Source organism: Martes martes, assembly GCF_963455335.1.
Source record: "Martes martes genome assembly, chromosome: 11".
NCBI lineage: Eukaryota > Metazoa > Chordata > Mammalia > Carnivora > Mustelidae > Martes > Martes martes.
This window is the reverse complement of record NC_137899.1, coordinates 82200226-82226939: the sequence shown is the minus strand read 5'-3', so window position 1 is coordinate 82226939 and position 26714 is coordinate 82200226. Positions and strand designations below refer to the sequence as shown.

The window sequence follows — 26714 nt, the reverse complement described above, 5'->3', positions numbered from 1 at the left end:
AGATAAAATTCATCACCACGATAATGAAAAGATTAATTCACCTAACAGATATAAAAATCCTATCAATATGTGTCTCCTGAGGTTGGACGGGGGAACAGGTGACTAGAAAGTCTAAAAGGCTAGAGGGAAGTTTGTTAACCCAGATTTCCCAGTTAGACCTTCACCAATTCACTTTGGCTTCTAAATTTTGAAGCTCTTCTCACTATTTCCTCCCTTAAATTCAGTAGATCCATTTCAAATGAATTTGGAAACAAGATAAATGAAAGCAGAAACAGTCTTCCCAAGAAGGCTCAATAACAATTACTATGGGGTTGCCTGATAATGATAATGATGCCAAAGGTGAAAAATTAGCAATGGAGAGGTTGCTGCGTGTAGGGAGGGCATCGCTTAGGTCTCCAGAGGTGTTCATGGTAAAGAAGGTATGAGCCTTCCCTGTCACAGGGAAAATGATGATAATGATAATGAATATTATATCCATCCATGGTATAGGTAGACAGACAGTCGATAAATACAATTCCAGCTCAGCAGCTCTAGGAAGTTACTCCTATTTATTATCGTCCCACGTTCAGATGAGGATCCTGAAGCAAAAGATATTAAGTAACCTGCCTAAAGTTACATAACCAGTAAGCGGTAGAACCAGGATTTGAACTCAGGTCGTCAAGTTCCAGAGTTCCTTTAGGCCTGTGCAACATGAACAGAAAAGCCTTGACCGAGTAGACCTCCAAAAGACTGGGAATAGGTAGGAGGAAAGGTAGGAGTCAGTCAAAGATCATTATGTCCCTTTATCACAGGAACCTAAGACAGAAATAACTTTAACACCTACCAGGCCTCAAACCAGAAAACTAACACAGCAATATCAAAAGAGTAAATTTAGCTGCCCCCCCACCCCGCCCCCGCCATGTATCTCTTCTGCATTTCCCCAGTTTGCCCCCAGAGAGATTTGGAACTTCCATTTCTGGGAATAAAATATTACCTTCTTTAGGTTTCCATTGTTCATCCACAACACTTCTTTTTTTTTTTTTTCTTTTTTTTTTTTTTTAACAGAATCACAGTGTTAAAAAACACTTAACTCGTATTTGTCAGATTATTCTCTTATTCTGACTTCACTTTAAGAAGGATTCACACTATTACTTGCGATTCATTATAATTTGCAAATTTCTAGTCTCACTGGGTATGTGTCCTCACTCACAAAAAGGATCAAATGCTTCTATTTGGAAACACAGGATAAATGAGAAGAGACCATAGATTAGTTGTTCTGTTTTTCTCCTAGCAGTTTTTTCCTTGCCAAATCAATTAAGTAAACAAGCTGTGGTTTCCATTCTAAAAATAGAAAACACACATTTACAGTTGCCCAAATATGTTTTCTTTTTCATACATAAAAGGAAATACTCAGAGGATTTAATTATAACAAGACTTTGACATTTGTGACATCAATATGATAGGTTAGTTCATGTTTGTGTGCTTTCTCTAAACACAGAAACAAACGGAAGGATCCAGCAAGCCAGCCTGAATGCTGTACCACAGCTGACAGGCTGGAAATTTGCCATATGGATACTATTATAGTTGCAATTAGCTGACAGTTCTTGGACCAAAAAAAAAAAAATGCTGTTATTCCTTATAGAATTTTGCAGTGCAGAGCAGAAATACTGAAAAAATTAATATAGTCTTATGGAAGTGATAATTGTTGAAGAAATAAAAAAGATCAAGAACAGGGGGCGCCTGGGTGGCTCAGTGGATTAAGCCGCTGCCTTCGGCTCAGGTCATGATCTCAGGGTCCTGGGATCGAGCCCCGCATCGGGCTCTCTGCTCAGCGGGGAGCCTGCTTCCCCTTCTCTCTCTGCCTGCCTCTCTGCCTACTTGTGATCTCTCTATCTGTCAAATAAATAAATAAAATCTTTAAAAAAAAATTTAAAAAAAAAAAAAAAAGAACAGCCTTTGTCATGAAGCTGCAGGAAGCCATGAATAAGGGTCTAAAATATTGCTTTCAAAAGGAGAATTCTGAAGACTCCCCAAAGCTGCTAGATCACATTACATTAGTGGGTCCTCCACTACGTGAAGGTAAGTTCCTATGACCTTTGGTAAACCGAAGCAGCCCTAATGTGAGGAAGCAACTATTAATAATTTGCAGTTGACCCTTGAACAACAAGGGTTTGCACTGTGTGGGGCCACTTACAGGCAGCTTTTGCTTTTCACTAAATATAGTACAATACTGGGGCGCCTGGGTGGCTCAGGGGGTTAAAGCCTCTGCCCCGCTCAAGTCATGATCCCAGAGTCCTGGGATCACCGGGCATTGGCATCAGCATCGGCATGGGGCTCTCTGCTCAGCAGGGAGCCTACTTCCTCCTCTCTCTCTGCCTGCCTTTCTGCCTACTTGTGATCTCTGTCTGTCAAATAAATAAATAAAATCTTTTTAAAAAATAAAAAAATATATAGTACAATACTGTAAATGTATCTTCTATTATGATTTTCTTAATATTTTTTCTCTAGCTCACTTTTTTGCAAGAAGACTGGGTGCAATACATACAACATAGAAAATATGTGTCAATCAGCTATACGTCATCAGCAAGTCTATCGATCAATTGCAGCCCATTATTTAAGTTTTGGGGAAGTCAACCCTTACATGCAGATTTTCCATTGCATGGGGCTCAGTACCCATAGCCCCCATGTTGTCCAAGGATCAACAGTTTAAAAAAAAATTTTGTAATTTATTTATTATTTTGTAATGTATGTAAAAAAAATTTATGTAAAATTTATGTAAAAAAAATGTTTAAGCATTCCCAGTCTCACAAAATAACTTCTTATAGGTTTTGCTGATACCTTGGATACATCTTGCTAACAGATGCAGAAAAAAAATTGAGATAAACACAGAGGTTCACAGACACGGTGCAAAGCCCTAGCAGCTTAACGCGGAGATGCTGAGTGTAGTTCTGAGTGTATTTCCTGAGGAAGGCGCTGAGTGGTGCCACTCTCGCTGCTGGGGTGCATGCTGCCTCTGTAACCACTCACTGCAAAACAAATGTTGAATGCCATTTTTGCTTTTTTCTGTAAAAGCAAAATCCTCTTCGGATTTCCATTGGTTAGCAAAAACAGGTACTAACATAGGTCTTTCATAAAGACAAAGTGTTTGTAATACAAACTTTGGAAACATGGGGAATACCTGTATTTTAAACTTCTAAGTTCAGCTGGGGGAAAATGCTAGAAAGACAAAGACTGGAAAGATTTTGGGAAAGGCCTCACATTGGGATCGTTATTAAGAATAACAGCAGCAACATTAGCCAACAAGGATTTTCCAAAGAATTTTCCAAATCCTCATTGGAATATCAGCCAGATGATTATATTTTACCTGAAATCTGCTAACTCTGAGTATTAACTTTTTAATCTAAGGTTTTTCACGGAGAGAAAATAGTTTTTTTATGCCCCTCTCAGTTTTTCCTCTTTCTGAAGAAAGTCCTAAAGGGGGCTAAAAAAATCCTATTTAAAATCCAAGTTGTTGGGGCGCCTGGGTGGCTCAGTGGGCTGGGCCTCTGCCTTCTGCTCGGTCATGGTCCTGGGGTCCTGGGATCGAGCCCTGCATCGGGCTCTCTGCTCAGCAGGGAGCATGCTTCCCCCTCTCTCTCTGCCTCTCTGCCTACTTGTGATCTTTCTGTCAAATAAATAAATAAAATCTTTAAAAAAAAAAAATCCAAGTTGTTGGGGCACCTTGGTGGTTTAGTGGGTTAAGCATGGAACTCTTGGTTTCCACTGAGGTCATGGTCTCAGAGTCGTGGGATCAACTCCGTGTGAGGCTCCACGCTCAGCACAGAGTCTGCTTAAGATTCTCTGCCTCTCCCTCTCTATCTGTCCCTCCCCCTGCTTTCTCTCTCTCTCTCTCACTGTCAAATAAATAATCTTTAAAAATTAATAAATGAAATCCAAATCGTGTTTCTAAAATGAGGAGTTTCAGATATTTCTCTATTGGCAGATTCATAAAATGGAAACACAGAAATAAAATTCCTTCATCTGCTGTGTTATATTCTTTTGCTCTTTCTCTGATCTCTATGTATTGTTATGAACACTTAGACCAACTTAGACCACTCTTAGTTAGATATGAATCTCAGGTTAGACCTTCCTTCCTCTAGGAATCCTTTCATGACTCTTTCAAATGTTAAACACTTATGGGAGAATCCTTGACTCGCCCCAAAATATAGGACTTACGCGAGACACACTAGAAGAATATAAACATTTAATAATGTTATCAAAATGTGTTTTCATAGTATCCTATATTTCTTCTCTTACAGTACTTAGTATGCACCGTATTGAATCTACTTATTTAATTTTTTTCCTCTACTAATCTTATAAGCCCTTTGAAAACAGAAAACCTGCCTTTACTGTTCATTGTTACAGCCCCAAAGCTTAGCGCAAAGCCTGACACACAATGTAAACCCCGTAAATACAGGAGAGGAGATGATAAATTCAAATAAAGCCTACACAAAACTTCACATAGTGAAGTTCTGACTCAAGACAAATATTTGAATATTGGACAGCATGTAAAAATAAGAATAAGCCAACAAAATCCAGAGATCAGGGAGGGATGGTAGGTTCTAAATCAAGTATTTAGAGAATACTATAAAAAATGTGAGACATAGCAACAAAACCTACCAACAGACAAAGACAATTCACCATAAACAAGATGAAAATTGTACCAAATATTTTTTCCCAACTAAAATTAAGACTTAATGAAGTCATCTCTTTTGTGAAGGAAGTCAGCAAGGAGAAATATAAGAACTCAGGGCAAGATGGTGACACAACAGGGAGACCAATGTGTGAGCTGTTAGAACTTGGGAAAGAAGTAGAAGGAATAAAAATGATTACAGAAATGACAAATTTTGAAGAAACACAAAGGAGAAGAGAAACTGATGAAAATATAGTAAGTGGTTTGAAGAGTACAAATGTAAGTATACAACATAAAGAAATGGAGTTAAAGAAAGTTGAGGAAAATTACATGTAATAAGTACAGAAGACAAGCAAAATGAGCCAATATGTGCATAACTGGAGTCTCCAAAGCAAAACATGAAAAGAAAAAACTGTGATATTTAAATATGCAACTCCAAAAAATGTTTGCTGAATACATATACTAGTAAAAGTGAACCAGAATGATCAACACTGAGCAATATCCTGGTCAAGTTATTGTTTCCATGAACTTCTTTGAAGATCTACTTTGGAAATTGCTGGAGAAATAATGAAAAAAAAAGTCAGACTGAAATCATCTATTACAGAACGTTGGCTAAAATAAAAACGGAGATTAAAGGGGTTTGACCACATATTTTCCATTTCCATTGTTCTTTATTTCCTCATGCATCTTTGAGTTTCCATCAGAAAAATGTTTTTCTTTGCCTGAATAAAACCCTTTTAACATTTTATTTGGGGCTGGGTTACTGATGGCAAATGTGCAGTTACTGTTCATTCAAAAATTTATTTATTTCATTTTCATTCTCAATGAAATGTTTCTCTCAATAAAGGATTCTTGTTGGCATTTTCAAGTTACTATTTCATTATCTTTGAGATCACATAATTTTCTAGCAAAGAGTCACCTGCCTGTGATCATCGCTTCTTTCATCTTTATTTAGTCAGCTATACACTTAACATTTTCTTACATTTTTCTTATTATATTCCCTCTCGGTGCACCTGGGGAGCTCAATCAGTTAAGCATCTGCCTTTGGCTGAGGTCATGATCCCAGGGTCCTGGGATCAAGTCCCGCATGGGGCTCTCTGCTCAGTGGGGAGCCTGCTTCCCCTTCTCTCTCTGCCTGCCTCTACGCCTACTTGTGATCTCTCTCTCTGTCAAATAAATAAATAAATAAATAAAATCTCTTAAAAAAATAAAATAAAATTTTAAAAAATCTCCTTTAGCTCAATAAACTTGTTATTTCAGGGTCTTTGATGAGTCTTTCCTGTTGCCTGTTTCTTAGTGTTTCTTTCAATTAGTCTTTCCTCTTCACACGCCTTGATACCTTGGATATTTTTTATTTTGTTCCAGACATCGTACTTGCAAAACTGGTTGTATAAATAATTTCAGTTGGGGCTTAAGATGACATCAGCTTCTTCTAGAAGTGATTTATCTTTTGTTTCTGCCAAGGGCACTATAAACATGGGATTATCTTCATCATCTCCCAGAAATGGAAATGTTTCAGGACTAACTTCAGTCTCTATGAAGGCCTCTTTATATACACTTCACCCTTGCTCTTAGCTTGGTCCTCTGGGATCTTTCTTCAAAGGTACAGTAATCTACCAGAGCCCGATTTACTTCACAGAGCTTAGACTCCAATTTCTGCTCCCCAAGAACTCTGGAGTAAAATCAGGGTGGATTCTTTTCTGACATATTTCACAAATAATAATTACAAGCAAAAATTTAATTATAAACAAAAAAAGAAGAGTTTGGAGTTTCATATGGAGTTTCATATATAAATTTAACTATAAACCTGGAATAGAAAAGGATGTTCTAACCATCACTCAGAATCCAGAGTCCTCAAAGAAAAGATTGATAATTTTCCACTACATTAAACAAACAAGCAAACATTCTACATGTCAAGAAATACCATAATCAAACCCAAAAGGCAACCCAGGAAAAATATTTGTAATTCTTTCACAGACAAAGGACCTCTTACTAGAATATATTAGTGGCTAATAATAAATTTAAAAAATGAAAAACAGGCAAAGGTCATGAAAAGGAAATGCAAGTAACTTTTAAACACATGAACAGATGCTCAAAATCACCTTTAATGAAAAATGTAATTAAACTACTTTGAGATGCCACTTTATCTTATCATATTGGCAAAAACTGGGAAGTTTGAGAAAACACTCCATTAGTAAGATGATGGGAAAACAGGCATCTTCACACATTGCTGATTGGAATATATATTAGTGCAATTACTATGAGCAAAAATTTGGCAATAACTATCAAAATTAAAGAAACCTCCAGTACAACAATCCAACATATGATATTTTTCAGATATATTTGCACAGGTGAAAAATTATATAGATGCACACATTTATTCATTGCAGCATATTGTCTAACAGAAAGAGTTTACATTTATAATATCAAAATATGTAGCAGCAGGAGAAAGAGCAAATAAATTCTAGTATGAGGATTATAACCATTGTTTTTATTTTCATAGAAATACCACAATCCCAACAACATTAAAATAATTATTAATAATACACACTAAAACTAAAAGCACAATGACATAAAGCAACACAAACTCTAGTTCATAAGAAATCAGATAAAGTAAATAGAAATTTCTGTTAGTATTCTATGTTGATTTTGCAGATTTCTGTATGGACAGGAAGAAGAAGGGCCTTGCCAAGAAAAAGAGAAAATGAGAAAGAGGTCTGCTGGAATATATCATCCATAAGTATGTTTTAGGAAATATATGAGAGGTATATTTTATAATCCTTTCAATAACAGAAAATAACTCTCAGTTGCCTTCAGAATTGAATGACAAATTGGCTTGAAATAAAATTATTAGATCAAAACCTTTCTCCTTCAAAATTCCACTGAGAGGGCCTCCTTCACACCCTTTTCGGGACTCAGTAATACACACACATACACACACACAGATACATCTTGCATTTCACCTTCTGTTACTAATATTGTATACATAATTATTTCACTGATACACTGTGTCCCCACCATCCTGGAAACCCCACAGTAATAGGGACTGTGATTATTATCTGCCTCTGATTCACCAAGGTTTGTGTAAGTATAGAGTAAGTATACAGTACATATTTTTTTTCAGCACATATATTTTTAAACAAACAAATGAACAAATGAGTAAAGACAAAGAGAGTCCTTATCTATATTACTTCATCTTCCTCCAACATTTAGCATTAGAGCAAAGGCATCTAAAGAAAGGTAAATTTAGCTCTATAGTAAATAACCTGCATATTCTAAGTTCATGCTTAAAGGATTTTTAATTCTCTTTTGAATTCGGTTAGAATTGTTCTATGTGTGAAGCTTCTTATAGTCTGTACCACAGAACTTTTTTTTAATTTTGAGATGAAATCATTTGGATTCAAAATTTAAATACGCTTATTAAGATGTACTTATGTCAATCAGTGATAGAAGATCTTGGGCAAAAATGTGAAGACAATAACAGCGGACACAGAATGGCTCCCTTGTGCCAGATACTCTTCCAGGAGCTTTATGAATAATAACCAGTTAATCCCAAATTAACTCTCTTGAGTTGGGTTAATTATACAGAGGAGGCAGCTGAGATAAACAAAGGTTAAGATAAAATATATTTTTATCTTATGATTTTAAATAATATTTTGCAATTATATATTTATATAAGATAAAACAAAATGTTAAGACAGTTTCCAAAGGAGAGAACTGCCTGGGGGACAAGAGATGCTTCATAACGCTTAAGATAAATATCATTAAATTCATATAAAACATGTATGCCTATGCACAGAACAGATGTGTAAAAGAAACTCAGCAGAGGTTACTTCCAGGGGGAATGAAGAGTGTACAGTGAAAGGAGGATTGATATTTTACTATAAACATATTTGTACTTTCTGAAAGATTTGCTGTGTACAATGTTACATTTTCTGTTAAAAAAAAAAAAGAGGAAAAATTTACCTATCCTGAATGTGCATTATTTATGTCCTACTTGGCAAGAGATACCAACTGAAGGGAGAAAAGCCAAGGCCCAAACTGTTAATACCACAGTCTCGCTCATGGTCAGCCCTGTTTGAACAGAGTGTTTAGGGTAATTCATAAACACAAAAAAATACGTATTTTGTAAGTGTTATGATTGTGCTTTTGGGAAAAACATATTCTAAAAATATAGTTTGTTTCCTTTTCTTTGAATCATTTTATATGGTCATTTTAAAAGGCCCTTGTGAAACATATTCTCACTGTAATATATAACTGTTCACTAGTCACTTTATTAATAGAAAGCTGCATGGTGCCCCATCTATCAGGAGTGACTGGTATTCAGTATTGCTTTGAAAACAGCACCAGTTTTTGATCTCCATAATTCCAGTTTTATAATCATTCAACGTCCGATCAGGAGCAAATCTCATCATTTTCAAACTATATTGAGGTGGGATGATGAGATATCAGTTCAAGATATTGTTTCAGTTGAAAGGGAAAAACACCTGTAAAAAAAAAAAATCTACTTGTCTATTTCAAAATGCCTTTTTTTTTAAAGCTGTAATCTGATGGACAAGAAATACATGATAGGAGACTTACAATAAGAGGAGCCACAACTGCTTGTTTTGCCTTCAATTCAATCAGACTCACCAAAGAAATAATAATGCACAGGACGGGATGGGATGGGATTGGCAGTGCTTTGTTTACTTACAAGCTAAGGACAGGCAACCCTGAACCATAAGGAAAGCACCTAATCCCTATCAAGAACACACGTTAAGTAAGTATATATCTGATGTAAAAAGCCTCACCTCATTTGGGGAGATGCGGGTGGACAGCAATAGCTGACATTTACCGACACATTCCAGCTGACCTTGCACTCTTCCATTTACTATCACATTTAATATCCAGGTTTTTTAACGTTCAAGATGGTGAAGCAAGTGCCGCCAGGCTAAGTGACTGAGTCAAAACAAAACCCTCTAGAAACGGAAGAGGAGACCCTCAAATCCAGGATCTGAGCATTCTAAGCTCAGAGTTGAGCATACATCATTTATTCACCAAATACTTATTTAGCTTCTCTCTGCCAGGTCCTCCTCAAAGACCTCACAATGCCATTCTCTTGAGGAACTTACTTGTTACTGGGAGAGACTGATGGTATCATGTGGACCAACTTTCTTGTTTAAATAATATTTTGCAATAAATTACATGGTGTCCAGGTAGAGTGTGCTGTATTTAAGACGGAAGTTGGGTTTCTTAGAGTAGAGGGATGAGCCCAGCACTCAAGGAGTAAAAGCAGTAGCGCGTATAGAGCAGAAGGAAGAACTCACAAGCAGAAAGAAAAACACAGTCCCTGAGGTTTTAAGAAACAAGTGCAGCTGTTTGCAGAGCAAAAAGGAGGCCTGTGCATGGGACGGTAGAAGAAGAGGGAGAATGGCACGAGTGAAAAACCATAAAGGTGGGAATGGGGACAGAATATATAAGACTTTATAGATTCTGGAAGAGTTTGAATTTTACTCTCAATAACATAGGAATTCACTTAAGGGGTTTAAACCAGAAAGATTCTAATTTACATTTTTTCAATGTAAAATTTGCTTGGCAAGTAAGTAGATGATGGTACTACCTGCTTAAGCAGACTTTATAACTTTTACTCAGACAAAGATAGTTTTGAGAATAAAAGGAGGTATTCTTGATAGTTACTCTGTGATGACAGGTCTACACTAGGCCTGTCCCAGGTGTATTTGTTGGGTTTTCCTGTAACATACTTCTCACTGGATTTAAACAACACTTATTCAGCTCACAATTCTAAGAGTCAGTTAGAAGCATTTTGTGGTCTGAGCCTGCTTGGAGGATTTCCTCTGGGCTCACAGGCAGATTGGAGAAGGCCAGTCTGAGGTGGGGTAAGTAATCTAAGATGATCTTTGAATCACTTTGAACCACTATAGACTCATATGTCTGGTTGTTGTCAGCCAGGGATATTGGAGCAAATGTGCCACTGGTCTGTCATTATCCATCAGGCCGGCTGACTCACAGAGTGGCAACAGGGCTCCACAAACAACAAAAGTTGAAGCTACAAGACCTCTTGAGGCCTAGGCTCATAAATTATATGAGTCATCATTTCTACTACATTCAATGTGTCAAAGAAAGATACAAAGTTAACCCTCCGTTTAAGGAGTGGAGAACCACACTCCCCCTTTTGGTGAGAGCTACTGTGAAGTTTTGTGGCCATTTTGCACACTCTAACACCAGGCACAGTGGAATGTATGCTCATGCTGCATTTGCTGAAATGCGGAAAACTAAAGGAAGGACAGATTCTTTCCAAGTACCACAAAACAAAGGCAATTCTACCACTGTCAGACTTTGAACAGTCTCAGAATTATGAAAACATCTCCTTTGGAAGGAATACCAGGACTTCAAAGCACCAAAGAGAGTTAACAGTCTGGAGGTTGTGTAGATGGGCTCTCTGTATTAGAATAATCCTTTAAACCCTCCCTAACACAGCTGTATTCTCAGAATGAAGTAGGTATCTTTAAAGCAGATGCTTGTATCAGGTATATTCACTGAGTAGAGTGGTTAAGCATAGAAGATATCTGCCTATTTCTGGTCCTATGCCTCCTGGTCTCTTATACTGCCTCTGGGGCCATATCCTTTCACAGCCCAAGGATTCTTACCCTTTGAGAGACATGGCGATGGCAATTGCAAAATTAATGACCACGACTGGGCCACTAACTATCTATACCTTCGCCTTCTTAATTTTTTAGTTTTTTTCTGCCAAATTTTCTTTCTAAAGAAACTCGGAGAAGTCAGATGAAATTCAGAGTCTCAGAGCGATAGGAAGGATATGCCATGGGTGTCATCATCTGAAATGTTCTCAGCTCTAGTCCTTGTCTGATACTCCCATGTCCTCTTGCCTAGAGGGCAAGATCTCCACGAGTCCACACTGTAACCACATCCCCAGGTCCTCCTGCACCTGGTCAGCAACCAATGGATCCAGAGTTTACGGACGTCTTTAAAAAAACAAACAAACAGAGGCACTTGGGTGGCTCAGTGGGTTAAAGCCTCTGCCTTCGGCTCAGGTCATGATCCCAGGGTCCTGGGATGGAGCCCACATCAGGCTCTCTGCTCAGCAGGGAGCCTGCTTCCCCGTTTCTCTCTGCCTACTTGTGATCTCGGTCTGTCAAATAAATAAATAAAATCTTTAAACAAACAAACAAACAACCTTCCCAGAGTGTCTTGACAAACTACCAGGTTTAGGAATCACTGATATTATCAAGTTCATACACGAACCTAGATTCTTCACTTAACTTTGCTGCAAATGGCTTGCTATTTTCTTGAAACCTAAAGAAATCATAATGTATAAATTATTTCCTAAGAAAAAACAAATTATTTTGTTTTCTTTGAAATACTTTTACTAGACAAAGAGAATTTTGTGTCACTGAATACAAGGATATATTATTTTCTTGTGCTTGTCTTTACTGTGTTTGGCAGATATTCCGTTTTTCACAAATGGAAGGTTTGTGACAACCCTATGTCGAGCAAGACTACCAGAACCATTTTTCCAAGAGTTTGCTCGGTTCATGTGTCTGTAATACATTTTGATAATTCTCACAACATTTCAAATCCTTTCATGATTACTATATTTTTATGATGATCTATGATCAGTGGATTATGACTTGCTGAAAGCTCAGATGATAGTTAACAATTTTCAGCAATAAAGTAGTTTTTAATTAAGACGTATACATTGTTTTTTAAACACAGTGCTATTGCATATTTAACAGACTACAGTATAGTGTAAATGTAACTTTTATATGCACTGGGAAGCCAAAAAATTCATTTAACTCACTTTATTGCAACACTCACTTTATTGTGGTGGTCTGGAACCATACTCACAATATCTCTGAGGTATGCCTGTAAAGAAATTCCTATAGTAGGGGTATACTTTTCAGATTTCTGACACTGGGATCCTGTAAATTAGATTTAGTTTCTTTGGGATATGGCTGGCAGATGCCACTTCTGTGTATTAAATCTTCAAGATGGGTACATTATTCTCCTGAAAAGAAAGCTAAAATGTATAAAAATGAAAAGTAGCAACAACAGAGCACACAGAAAAGAAAATTTCTGCTCAGTAACACATAAACTAGTGGAAAGCAGAAGCCATGCAAGGTTTGCTATTTCTTTCCTTTGTGTATACCAAACACTGTTAAGATAATAGCAATAATGTCTATATAATGTCTGTAATGTCAATAATCATTGAGTCTTATAGCATGGCCTCCACAAGGCTTTTCACTAAGCTTGTTACTAGCATTAGTCTATTAATCTGCACCAAAATCACGAGGCAGGAGTACTATCTCTATTTTAAAGATAAAGAATCCAGAACATAAGAATGTTAAGCAACTTGTCCAACTTACATGCTGGTGAGTGATAGAGCTGGGATGGGACCAGGTCTTCATAACCCCAAAACCCATCTAGTCAACCACTCCTACGAGCTGAGCCAGAAGGAGAAGAATGGGGGCAGAACGAAGGCAGAGAAGGTGACAAGATCTGAAAACATGGTCATGATTTCTCAACATATGCTTAGTAATGACTACAAATTTGACTTACAAACTTGAGATGCTCCCATACCCGGCAATCAATGCACAATTCAGGTAATTATGCAACTACTCTCAGAGGGAAATAAAGAACCTCATGTTCTCTTACACTCTTCATCTTCTAATCCTTTACATTTAGAGAATATTATTAAGCTAAAATGTAGGTGTTTTTTCCTTTATTTAGAGGGAGGATTGTTTTCTTTTGTTTCTATATAATCATATCTGTCAATGAGATAAAATTTCTCTGGTGCTTTATCAATGAAATGTCATAGTATTCAAGGACCACCCACCAAATGGACAGAGTTCACTGGTGGGAATTGAGTGATAAGCCCAACTGAGTGGGTCTTTTTCCAAAGGGCATAACTCCTCCTCTTCCACATACCGTTATGTAGATCTCCCCATAAGGAAAAGGACCTTTCACCCATTTGGCAAGTAGTTTAGGAATTTTTACAACTAGTAAAGAAAAGTTAGCCAAATATGGATTATTGCTAGGGATAATTTTACTTGAAAGTGATCTGTATCTTGACTGATAGTAAACAGTACAGATCATCTACATATAATCTACACTGGGACTTTTGCTGAAAAGGCTTTCCAAATGATTAGTAAAGACAGATATATCATAAATTTATATATCTCTTCTTTTTGCTTATTACTTATATTTTAAATGGGGATTTGTCTTTTTTAAATTTCCATAGAAAATGCTTTAAGTTGTTTTATTAGATATATTCCAAAGAGACATCATTTCTAGTAAATGAAAAATTTAAATATCTATAATGGATCTTTATCTTCTTCTGAATTTCATACACAGAGAATAGCAGAGAAATTATTATGATGTAAGATTTTGTTTGAATTATTAGGAACTGCCTACCTTCATTTTAAGTACAGTCAACAAATCAAACTTTATTATTTTGTTTAAGTACCATAAAATCTCCCTTTCAGTGCCACATGCTGGGTTCAGTTATTTGAATGTATCTAGATGAATGCCAAGAGAAGGGGACCATGTATTTTCTGGGACTTTGCTCTTATTTCATAACCCACTCGTCACCTCCTATTTTCAAGACCAAAGGAGAGCTATGGAAGGACGTATGGAGGTAGACCATTTGGCCCAAATATCAAGTGTTTAGAGACCTGTGCATATGCTCTAATAAAGTAAGGTAGAGTGATATTTTATTATAAATACATACCTCCTGAAATCCATCAGTGCTAGCTAAACATGAGTGAGAGAGCAAGGTCAGGCGTAAGGATTCTCATGATAGGAAAATTGCATGGGTCTTAACATAACTCTTAGAGTTTATTTTCATCTTCCTTTCTTAATAAAAAAATTTTTTCTTTCAAATGTTCCGTTTAAGTTGTTTTCTCATAATTGCTGATAAAGAAGGAAAATATATATTTTTTTCTTCAAACAACTTGATAAAATCTTCTATCTGTAGCTAGCCAGAATTTTAAGGTGTGTCAAGAACCCCACTTAAAAGAAGTACATAAAAAACAGATCTACACTCAGCCTATCTGGGGGGAAAAAGCCTTAAAATTCATTTTGTGGGGCTGAATGACTAAGATGAGCTGTCTACATTAATCAGATTGAAGAAGAAATGGCCAAATACCTATTAAGCGCTGCATGGAGACAGACACTGACAATCAAAGCTAGAAAGTTTTAATGAGGAGACTTAATTAAAACATACATCATCTTCAGACATAGGAGTCCTTAATTCTGAGAAAAATCACTGCCAAACTTAGCTCAGCTGTACTAATTAAAGAGATTGGGAATTCAGAAAGCTATCCTGCTAGAAAAAGGTATGCTAAGGAGCGACTTTACAGAATCCTTCCCAGAGAGTATATTGTTGGGGCTCTGATCTTATGACTGAGACTCTTGAAGATTTGGGGCAGGAACAGGACTTTAAATGATACCCCCAGAAGACCCCCTCATGAAATACAGAATTCTCATCTAAACATCCTGACATCCAAGAACCTCAATGTCAGAGACAATGGTTCACTGAATTCTTTGGTCAATTTTTGAATATCTCAATTTAACAGGAAGTATTGTCTTCAATTGAGCTGACTCTATCTCTTTGAGGTTTTTACTTATTGTTTAAATCTTTCTCTCTAAAATTATCCAGATGAAGTCTAACCCTATTTCGCTGTACCTGTATCTATTATGTCTTTTTTTCTTTTTTCTTTTCTAACACAGCAGGATTCCCTAATGCTTCTACTGTGCCTCATAACCTCCTGTCAGACCTTACCGCCATTAGGGTCAGTCCCTTCTGGAAGAAACGCAGTTGCCGTTCTTAAACAGTGATACCTCAAAGTCTTATCTGTTCAGTGTGTCATATGATAGGACTATTGCCTTCAGTGCTTTGGAGTCTCAAATTTTGTAACTGCCACCTAATTTTGCATTAACACTTGGGCAGTTACAGTGCACTGTTGGTTGATTTTGAACTTGTAATCAACTAAAGCTCCTGTCTTTTTCTTATGAACAGCACTGAGCCAGGTTCATCAATATTTTGTACTTCATCAGTGATTAATTTAAGTCCAAATTTGTTTCATCTTTATTGAACAAATGATCAACGTCCACTTTAAGAAAAATTAGAAAATATAACAAGCCAGCAAGATGAACAAGAACAAAAATTAAGTATAAATCATCCCTTTTATTCCAAACATTTGAAGACAACCAGCATTTCCATTTTGGTAAATATTTTATCAACCTCTTTTTCTATGCATACATACGCTGGCCGTTGGATATTTATGTGCATTTTTTGTGCACACATACAACACGTAATTATATATATTCTATGATCTTATGAACTATTTCCAAGCTGTAACTTTGTAAACATCTTTAAATTTTTAAGATACATATTTATTCATATATATTTTTGTGTGAAATGGCTTCACAATATTCCAGTTTTAGATATAACAACACTGTTCAAGGTACTATGGCCATGTAAAAAAACCACTTCAAAATGTAGTAACTCAAAACAACAGTCTTTCTTTTGCTCTCAAATCTCCGGTTTGGAATAGCTCAACAGACAACTCAAAAGTAGAGTTCTGCTCTGCTTAGAATCAGCTGTAGTGGCTCAAAGCCTGGAGGCTGATTTTATCTGAACTCTCATTCATTTACATGAACACTAGATGCCAGCTTTCTACTCCAACACCTACAGGTCACCTTGCCACGCAGTCTGGGCTTCCTCATAATGTGGAAACACAACAAACAGGGTTTGGAGGGAAGAAAAATTCCAAAAGAGGCAGAACCAGATGGAAAGTCATATTGCTTTTAAACATCTCTTTCAGCATATTCTATTCAACGAGAGAGCCAGAAAGTCCTACTCAGATTCAGGAGGAGGCAAAACAGACTCCAACTGCAAACGGGGGAGGGACAAGGTTAAGGAAGAGCATGTGGGACTGGAAATATTTTTGTGACAATTTTGGGAAATTACTATGGCCACAGTCGTAATTCATTTAACCTACTTGACACTGTTTAAAATTTCCACCATTATAAAAAATGTTGCAGAAATATTTCTCAAATATTCATTTGTGGGCATTTACATTATGATTTCCCTAGGATATATTCTGAGAACAGTGATTACTGGGTCAAAGTTTACCCACATTTCTAAGGCTTTTGATAGATACTGGCAAATTGTCATTCGGAAACATGATGGCAATTTAGACCCTGATCACCGGTTTATGAATGGAAAAGTCTGTTTCTAACTCCAGCTTAAAGACTGGGTATTATCAGACTTCTTAATATTAGCCAGTACTATATTATTGTTATTAAAGTTTGAGTTTCTTCAGTTATGAGTACTTTTGAACATTTTATATGTCTACGGCTTATTTGTATTCTTAGAAATTGCTTTTTCTTGGCCTTCGATCACTTTTCTTTTGATCTCTCCCTTTGAAGTGTTTCAGAGTGTTTTCTGTATTGAGGACATTAAAACTTGTCATATATATTGCAGTGCTTTTCCAATTTGTTATTTGCCTTTTATACCCTATGTAAGTTTCCTGTATTTTCCTGTATTCAAAAGAACATTCATTTCTTAATAACGGTTGGAGGCCTTCTTCAAGACATACATTACATAAAAATTAACCTGTATTTTCTTCCAGTACTTTTTTTAAGATTTAATTTTTATAGAGACTCTTAAATAAAGCTGAAGTTTGGTGTATGGAAAGAAATTTAAAAAAAAAACCTTTATTTTTTTCTAGATAATTTTCTTGGAAATCATTTGATTAATAATTCATTTTTTCTATTATTTGAGATGTCACCTTTATCTCAAACCAAATACTTAAATATACTAGTTCCTGACATTTTGATTTTCTATTTGCCTCCATTTCTCTGTCTATTGCAACTTGTTTGTCTACCAACCTACTCTTCTACTTTCTCAGTGTATTCTTATTACACTATTATAGACACTGCTGCTTAATGGACAGTGATATGTAAACTTTCTTGTTTCTTAAAGCACTTTGTAAATCTGATAGAAGTTTTGGATTCTCTACCTAAAAACTAGTTTCTCTACCTAGAAAAATTCTGTACCAAAAAATTGTTTCAATCAAAAAATAAATAAATAAATAAATAAAATAAAATAAAAATAAAACAAAAAAATTGTTTCAATCAGTTTTTCTACAATTATCCATTTCTGAGACCCATATGAGGGTTTCATCCTTGCACAGAGATTATGAATTTAACTCCTGAGTATTTTATTATTTAGACTGTTATTGCGAACGAGTTCTCTTTTCCATTTAATATTCTGTTATATTGTTTTGTTTATAACATATAGGAAAGCTGTTGATTTTTTTAAAACAATTCTTTTCTTTAATCCGTCCACCTTTTTGAATTCTTTCAATTTCAAATTTAAATGTTTTCATTTTGAATGAATAAGTCATGGGGATGGAAACTGCAACATAAGGGATATATTCAGCAGTATTGTAATAGTGTTGCACAGTGACAAATGGTAGCTACACTTGTGGTGAGCAAAGCATAATGTATAGACTTGTCAGATCACTATTTTGTACACCTGAAACTAATGTAACATTGTGTGTCAACTGTGTTTAAATAAAAAAAAATAAATGTTTTCATTTTAAATCCTTGCTGTGTTCTCTGCAGACAACCAAATTATCTGCACTGAATATAGCATTGCCTTCTCTTTTCCAGTATTTAAATATGATATATATCATGTTAGAATATTTAAAGCACATGTCATGGTTAGAATATCTAAACAATAATGGAGATAATATACTTTTATTTTATTCATTTTTTAATGCATAAGTTACTTTAAATGCAACTAGTCTTGCCTGGCTACCTGTGCAAGATTTAAAAAACTCTTTACTGTGCTCAGTTTCTTCTGTTTTTCATAAGTTTTTGTTCTATTCCCAGTTTATTAGCCATAAATATCTTTTTAAACTTTTTATTGAGATATAATTCACTAACCATAAAATTCGTCCTTTTAAAGTGTACATTTAGGTTTTAGTATATTCACAAAATTATGCAACCATTACCCTTAACTAATTCCAAAACATGTCATCACTCCAAACAGAAACCATTCATTAGTAATAACCCCTCATTCCCCACTTCCTCCAGGCCCTAGTAACCATATCTACTTTCTGTCTCTATGAATTTGTCTATCCTAGACATTTCATATAAATACTTTCTTATCAAATTGAGCCCATTATTTCCAACTCTTCGAGAGATTTCTAAATTCTGATTCTACTCCAGATTACATTAACTATTAATTTTACACTGCTAGATGAATGTTGATTAGTTTTATAAGTATGCCTCTGTGTTCTAAGCCATTACTAAATTTCAAACAGAACTGTGCCAATTACTTGTGCAACTGATATGTAGGAATCTTCTATTACATTGTTATAAGGAGCTAAAAGTTTGCTCATCTTTTTTTTTTTTTTTTAAGATTTTATTTATTTACTTGACACAGAGAGATCACAAGTAGGCAGAGAGGCAGGCAGAGAGAGGTGGGGAAGCAGGCTCCCTGCTGAGTAGAAAGCCCGATGCGGGGCTCGACCCCAGGACCCTGGGACCATGACCTGAGCAGAAGGCAGAGGCTTAACCCACTGAGCCACCCAGGCACCCCAAATTTGCTCATCGTTAGAATCATCTTGTCTGCAGGTCTCTATGTCGCCTTCAAGCACATCTTAAAAATCTATTAAGTGATTAGGTAAAAACTTGTTATATTGTTTCTGGTATACCAGCCAAACCCTTCCAAATCTTGAAATTAAGGGTTGGGTTTTTTTTGGCAAAATTTATTCTAAATCACCATATAGTAATTCCTACTAATCAATATACCCTTTCTCTATGTGAATAAACTGTCCCTTTCATAACAAAATTCAAACTCTTCTCTCATATTAACTGCAAATCTAAATCCCCAAAATATTCAGAATAAAACCCTATATTAAAAAAACAAATTGTTAGTATTTCCCTACTCTAAATTTTGTGACCTTTCCTTTTTCCTCAAAAATCACAGATAATGTGGCAATTGTTAAATCACCACTTTAGTGTCTGCTTTCTATACACTTTAGTGTCTCCTATAGGAGAAAGAGTGAAAGGGACAGCAGTATAATTCACATCAATAGCCAAGTTGCTATTAATTATTGTAATAAATGATTCAATTTCTCATTCGCCCCCCCAAACATTTGATTAATATAAATTATGAAAGATGAAGAGTCATGGACTCTGACAAGCATGGCATGAGAAGGGCCCAAGGAGTGGTCCAGTGGAGCCCTCGGCGTCTTCAGGCCCTGTGCCCACAGAGCCCAGTGACCTGCCTCCGGGGCAGGGCTAGACCTGGCCACCAATCCACAACAGAGAGGGAGAGATGGAGCTACTACGTCCACCCAAGCTCCTCTCAACATCTAGTTACCCCCAACCAACCCCCAGTGCTTTAGCTATACCAGACATGCAGACAGAGCTGGCTTCCCACCAGGGTAGGGGTACAGCCACCCATCTGTTAGAATCAGCCTCATTCTAATACGCTCATTTACAAAAGAGCTAGAGTTCCTCAACCCATCAGATCTCTGACCTCCTGTGGTGTGTATATACACATGTGCATATTGTAGAACTGGAACAAAAATGGAGTCACATATGTTAAGGACAAAATGAAGTTGGCCAGTACAGTCACATTAAAGAAAAACAAAACAAACTTACCTACGTTACAGAAATGTACAGCTCTTCTCGAAAATCAGCAAAGGATGACAGCCAATCCCCAAACACCAAGTCTGTTATGTCATCTTGGGACTTCTTGTTCCACTGACTGGGCTACCCTGATCCAAATAAGGAAAAAGACCACTAGGCAACATTCTGCATTTGCCTTATTAAATCCTTTAGTCTGGGGGAGCCTGGGTGGCTCAGTCAGTTAAGCAACCAGTTCTTGATTTTGCTTCAGGTCGTGATCTCAGGGTCCTGAGATAGAGCCAGCGCTGCCTCCCTGCTCCTCCGGGAGTCTGCTTGAGAGTTTCTCTCTGTTTCTCTACCCCTCCCCCCACTCACGGGCTCTCTCGCTCTCTCTCTCAAATAAATAAATACATTAAAAAAAAAAAAAAAAAAGCCCTTTAGTCTGTGAGCAACTTGGAACTCACAGTTCCCACAGCCTTGAGTTTCCCAGTTTGCAGGTCAAAACCCTTGCTATAAGCTTGTCTTTCTGCTTTGTTTTATTCAGTGTGCAGAGTTCAGCAACACAAACCTGTGTGCGCATGGGGGCCAGGACCAAGCTCCACAGTGAATGATGCATCCCCTTCCCCAATGAAGAAATGACCAAGAAAAAAGAACCCAAAAAACAACTTTAAAAAATGGGAAGCTGGCCGGAGGAAGGAGGAGGAGAATGCTCCACACTGCGTCTCCGTGAGCCTCCCGGGTGGAACTCTCACTAGAAGTAGAAAGTACCTCCTCTCCTCGGTGCGTTGCATTAGCACCTGATGGAACTGGCTGATCTGCACCAGGTGTGGGACGGGAGATGGTGTAGGGACCACTGCATCCCCTGGGATTCGCCACCAGGAGCCGCACTTTAACCAAGATCCCAGAGATCGAAGCTGAGATGGCTCAGACTCAACAACAACAACAACAACAACAACAACATCGCACACTACCTAAACCTGATTAAGGCTTGCCTTTCTAAGCTTTGCAGAGAACTCATTACTCCCGAAGGTGGTGGTAGTGGGCTAGGAGAAGATTTGGATGTGGCCAAGACCGGTTATGCACAAATACTGGGTTTGTGGATTTTCCATCTGTGGAGAAGTCAACACTGCTCAGTAACTGGCCGCGGTATATTTCAGCATGAAGCCTGAGTTCACCACTCTTGCTACAGCTCCTGGTGTCATCACATACAACGGTGCCAAGACCCAGCTTCTGGATCTCCCAGTTATCAATGAGGGTGCCAAGGATGGAAAAAAGTAAAGGAAGTCATTGTAGTGGCCTGGGTGTGTGACTTGATCCTGATTGTTCTGGATGTCCTGAAACCACTGGGACATGAGAAGATCACTGAATACAAGCTGGGAGGCTTTAGTATTCACTTGAACAGCAAATCCCTTAACATTGGCTTTAAGAAGGAGGTGAGGAAACCATCGATCTCACTGTCACTTGCCCTCAAAGTGAGCTGGATGCTGAAATTGTGAGGAACATTCTGGCTGAATGTAAAATTAGTAATGCCGATGTGGCTCTGCACAGTGATGCCACAGATGACCTCATTGACATGGTGGAAGGAAATAGAGTCTATATCCTTTGTATCTATGTGTTAAATAAGATTGATCAGATCTCCATTGAAGAATTGGATATCATCTATAAAGTGCCTCACTATGCATTTATCTCTGCCCATCACTGCTGGAATTTTGGTGACCTGTTGGAAAATGTCTGTTACTAACAAAAACTAGTGAGGATTTCACCAAGCCCAAAGGGCAGTTGCCAGATTACACACCTCCAATAGTGCCACCTTATCCCAGGATCACATGGAGGATTTCCACACGAATATTCACAAGAATCTTATTAAAGAATTAAACGTCTTTCACTCGGTGGGTGGGGGGTGTCTCTCTGTGAAACACGATTCTCATTAAGTGGGTTAAGACCATACATTAGAGAATGAGAATGTCATTCATTGTGAAAAATGGAAGCCTTCTTCTTTCCCCAACTACCAGGCCAACCAGAGCAGCTTTCCCCATGACCAAGCATTCTATCCCAGGTCCCTTCTGGGTTTGGCAGCCACGAGATCAGGAAACGTAGGAGGAAGATGGAGGCACCCACGCTGAAACCTTACTTGTCTTATCTTAGTGTGACCTTGTATACTGAGCTGCATAAAAACCTGGTAGAGGGGGAAAAGTCACACTGGGTAAGGATTTCACAAATATCTACCTGGGTATTCATAATTATGGTGGTCATAGGGTTATAAACATTTTTGAAATCTTGTTCAGGGCATGTGTATGCAAATCTGAAATGTGTAAACAAGGACACCTATACCTGAGGTGAGGTTAATGAATGTTTAATGAATTTGTGAGTAACATAACCTTTCAGTGACAGTGCTCACTCTGATTTCAATGCATATAAGATACATCAGTAATTACTCATTTAAAGTTTTGCCTTTCATTATTTAATTAGTAGGAAATAAAGACAAACCTAAATGTGTTTTATTACTGAAGAAAATGGCAAAATATAATAACTACCAAAAAAGAAAAAATTTTACAAAAGCTCATCTAAAACCAACTTTGTTGTTTTTAACTCTATTTACAGAAATATATTAAGATAAATATAAGCTTTATGGCAACCCAAATATTTCATGTTTGATTTATGAATATGATGGATAGGAACTGTTACAAAACAGAAGGTAAATCCTTAATATATTCAATTCTAGAATGTGTTCATGACCTTTTGTGCTTTGCGCCACGTAATGAATTATTTATAGAGCATTGATAAGAATGTGACATACAGTCTTAGACACACTGGATCAGATCACTGAACTGGGAGGTGAAGGCTGTAATTCTCATTTTGGCTGTCATTACCCATGTGGCCCTGACCAATTCACTCATTCATTCACTCAGCAACATTTCAGGAAACTTTTGCCATCTGTGATGAACTCTACTATGCAATGGGATATAGCAGTTAACAAACTGTCCCTGACTTCATAGAGCTTACAGTCCAGTCATTTAACCTCTAGTCAAGACACATAATTTCTTTAGTCTCAAGTGTTCTCATCTATGAAATAAAAGAATTGGATATTTACAAAATCCTATCAAATGCTCCTGAGCCTTCATCAGTAAAATACTTGCTTTCAATCATGTTCTCTGTAATGATTGTAAGTTGTTCTGAGTTATGCACCCCGTGTTGCAAGATCCCTATGTGACTGCTAGCAATTGTTCCTTGAACCAGGTGGCATTTGTACTATATGATATGTCAAATGCTACCACAATACTTGCTAAACATTGCAGGTGTGCATCCCAGAGTCATGAGCTCTTTAAATTCCATTCCACAACCCAGAGCATTCCAACCAGTGTGGATGAGCTTTGTGGTTGTGAGCAGAAAGCAATTCCCTTCAGCATCAGTTGATCTAAGGTATGGTAGGCTAGAGCATCTGGCTTGTGGTCTAAAGCAAGCAGCCTTATTTGCTGCCTTTCATGTACTATATACAGGTATCACTTTTCAGTATGTCATGATGTAAAAGAAATTGAGAAGTATTACTCTAACCAACCAAGTTATAAAATCAAAAAATGCAAATTACAATGAAGGTAAAGAAATAAAGAGCAGAAGAAATTTAGGAAAGGGCCACAGTCAGGGTCACCAAAACTAATTTAATATTATCTGTGTAAAATTGGAATCAGCAGATATTAGACTATTTCAGAGGGTATAAAACTATACATCAGGGCACCTGCGTGGCTCAGTTGGTTAAGCACCTGGCTCTTGATTTTGGCTCAGGTCATGGTCTCAGGGTCGTGAGGGCTCCACATTCAGTGGGGAGTCTGCTTGAGATTCTCTCTCCCTCTCTCTCTCTGCCCCTCTCTTTCCTGCTATAAACAAACAAACAAATAAAATCTTTTTAAAAAGCATAAAATCTATACATGAATAGGACATTACATCTAAAGTGAAGGAGTACCTGGGCATCATCAAAAGTCTCAAAGAAACTATAAATTCATCATTTCAGTTGATGAGGCAGGAACCCCTGCCCCTTTATGTAATACATTTATAAATATCATTCTCTAAAGGGGCTACAAATAGCCTCCATTTTGTAAAATTAAATCACATATATTATCAGATCTAAAGTCCACTGGTTATATCCATGAAACCCTCAGGGATAATTATTTTTAAAGCTTCCTTCTTCTTAGTAAAATATCACTAAGTTAGTGAAAGCCCTGAACTATAGAATTCCTTTGATCCTACGCCCCCTCAATCTCCGGATCGCTCTACTTCCCCATTCACAGAGCCACTGCCTGAAGTCTACCTTTCAAGTCTATCATCTGATCCACCTTCCATTGTTTCTCGAATGTCTCTCTGACTTCCACAAGACGTTTTAAAGGATCCCCTTTGTCTATATAAATAATTCCCACAGAAGGAGGGAGATAGAAGATACTATAATCTCAAATTATTTAGGAGGGATTTGTTTGTTTTTCAAGCGGATTTTCTTTCAAAGTAAGTAGCAGTGGTCAGCTGAATAATGTGGAAGTTCCTTGATGTGGCAAACACGGTGTTTCTTGATCTGGATTCAGGCTTTCTCTTTAATATCATCTCCTACTATCCCTCTTTCACTTCAGTGACAAGTCTCTGATCTTCACAGATAGTTTCTCACTTCCTGCTTTGCATCTGCTGCTCTTACAACAAGTTAAAAAGTACGCTTATGTCCATTTATTCACTAAATAGGACCTGTTTGAGTATGGAGATTGTGTGTTGTATCTTATTCAAACCAAGGTAGGGCCCAGCCTATATTAGGTGCATAATAAATATTAAATTAAAGGAACATTTTTCTATAAGATTTTTCATAATATTCTTCGAAGCTTTAGAAGTCAAAATATAATTGAAGATCCTTGTAGGATAATAAGATGTCAAACTTGAAAAAATGTCTTTGACTCCTTACAAAATTAACATAAGAGTTCATTGTAGCCAAAGAGGGATTTGAAGTTACAGTACCTGTATTCAAAACTCCTTCTTCATTTCAGCAATAACTATGAAGCAGGCAGTATGCTAGGTACTGAGAATTGAAAGAGAGAGAGGAAAAAAAAAAAGTTTGCCAGAAGCTTCAATTCAAAATGCATCTGGATTTGGTATTCATGAAGCCTACCCAAATTTCACTCAAAAACTCATGGGAACAGAGGAGGAAATAATGATTTCAATATCATCAATTACAAAGACATGTAAAAATCAATACCAGTATCTGGAAGGAAATGAATGTGAACTGGTAAATGTCCAAGTCTTTACTTAATGTTCTACCTTGCCATGGTTTCACAAAATAGACTTGGCCTTTGGTAACATAACATATGCTTCAATATTCTAAGCAAAGTTATTTTAGAGAAGCCATCTCCAAAGGAAACTCCTGGCTGTGCTAGCCTATACTATCTTTTTAAAAAGAAGGTAAGGTAAAGAGAGCTTCTTGTTCCCAATATTATCAGAAAAAAAGGGGGGGGGTGTTGGAATTTCTTCTGAGTGTACCAACATGAATCATATGCCAATTTCTGAATCAATCACTGACCAAGAGAATTAAATGAGTTAGTTGGCCAAATTTAGATTGTCTCTCCTTATATTACCTAGAGAGAGAGCAGTAGGGGCAGATGGTTATCCACACCTAAACTGCATGGACTAGGAGTGGTCTCTTCCAAGTATAATCACATCACTGGCATAAGAAGAGACAAATAAGCCAAAAAACCAGGAACTGCGTAAATCCACTATAAAGTGAAAAGGGAGAAAAACTCCCTTCTGTATTATTTCTCACTAAGAATATGAAGACTCTAGTAGTGGGTATAGCAAAGAGGGAAAATCATGTCTTCTTATAATTATGAAATCAGGTTTGACTTCTCAGACCCTACAGAAAAGCTTTGGAAATCCTCAGGGACCCACAAACCACATCTAGAGAGTGAGGGCTATAGAAATACTTCTGAAATGTTGATGTCTGCTAATCACTCAGAGTTTCCAATTAAATATAGAATGTGATTTTGTTGGTCTAGGATGGGGTCGCAGAGTCTTGACCTCTAACAATTCTCAGACAATAGTAGTGCTGCTGGTCCATGGACCACTCTGAGTGGCAAAACTTAAAACAGTAAGGACATAACTGGAAATCCAGAGTCAGGAAAGAATTTGTGATTGGTTTACTCTGTTTTCTCTGCTGCCTCCTCTGCCCCTCATAGTGTCAGTTTTGCTCTAGGACTGATTTCACCTTGATCGTGAGAGGTCTGCAAGAAGCATTGGAGCTTTATGTTTCCTCTTTTCTGTCTAGCTGGAGAGAACACTTCCCACCCTAATTAACCAAAGCCTTGAGTTCATGTTCCCTGGACCTACTGAAGCAGTTTCTGCAGCCAGCAAAATGCCATCTGTTGGTTGA

The 26714-nt window shown here is 37.2% G+C and overlaps 1 pseudogene across 1 annotated transcript in view; it reads left to right on the top strand.

Moving 5' to 3' along the window:
• Positions 1 to 26714, top strand: part of LOC308352488 (developmentally-regulated GTP-binding protein 1-like) — a 103564-nt pseudogene extending 76850 nt beyond the window's left edge. The window contains exons 4-5 of the transcript in view: positions 21203 to 22212; positions 26610 to 26714. The product of the transcript in view is annotated as a developmentally-regulated GTP-binding protein 1-like (transcript). The remainder of the gene's footprint in view (positions 1 to 21202; positions 22213 to 26609) is intronic.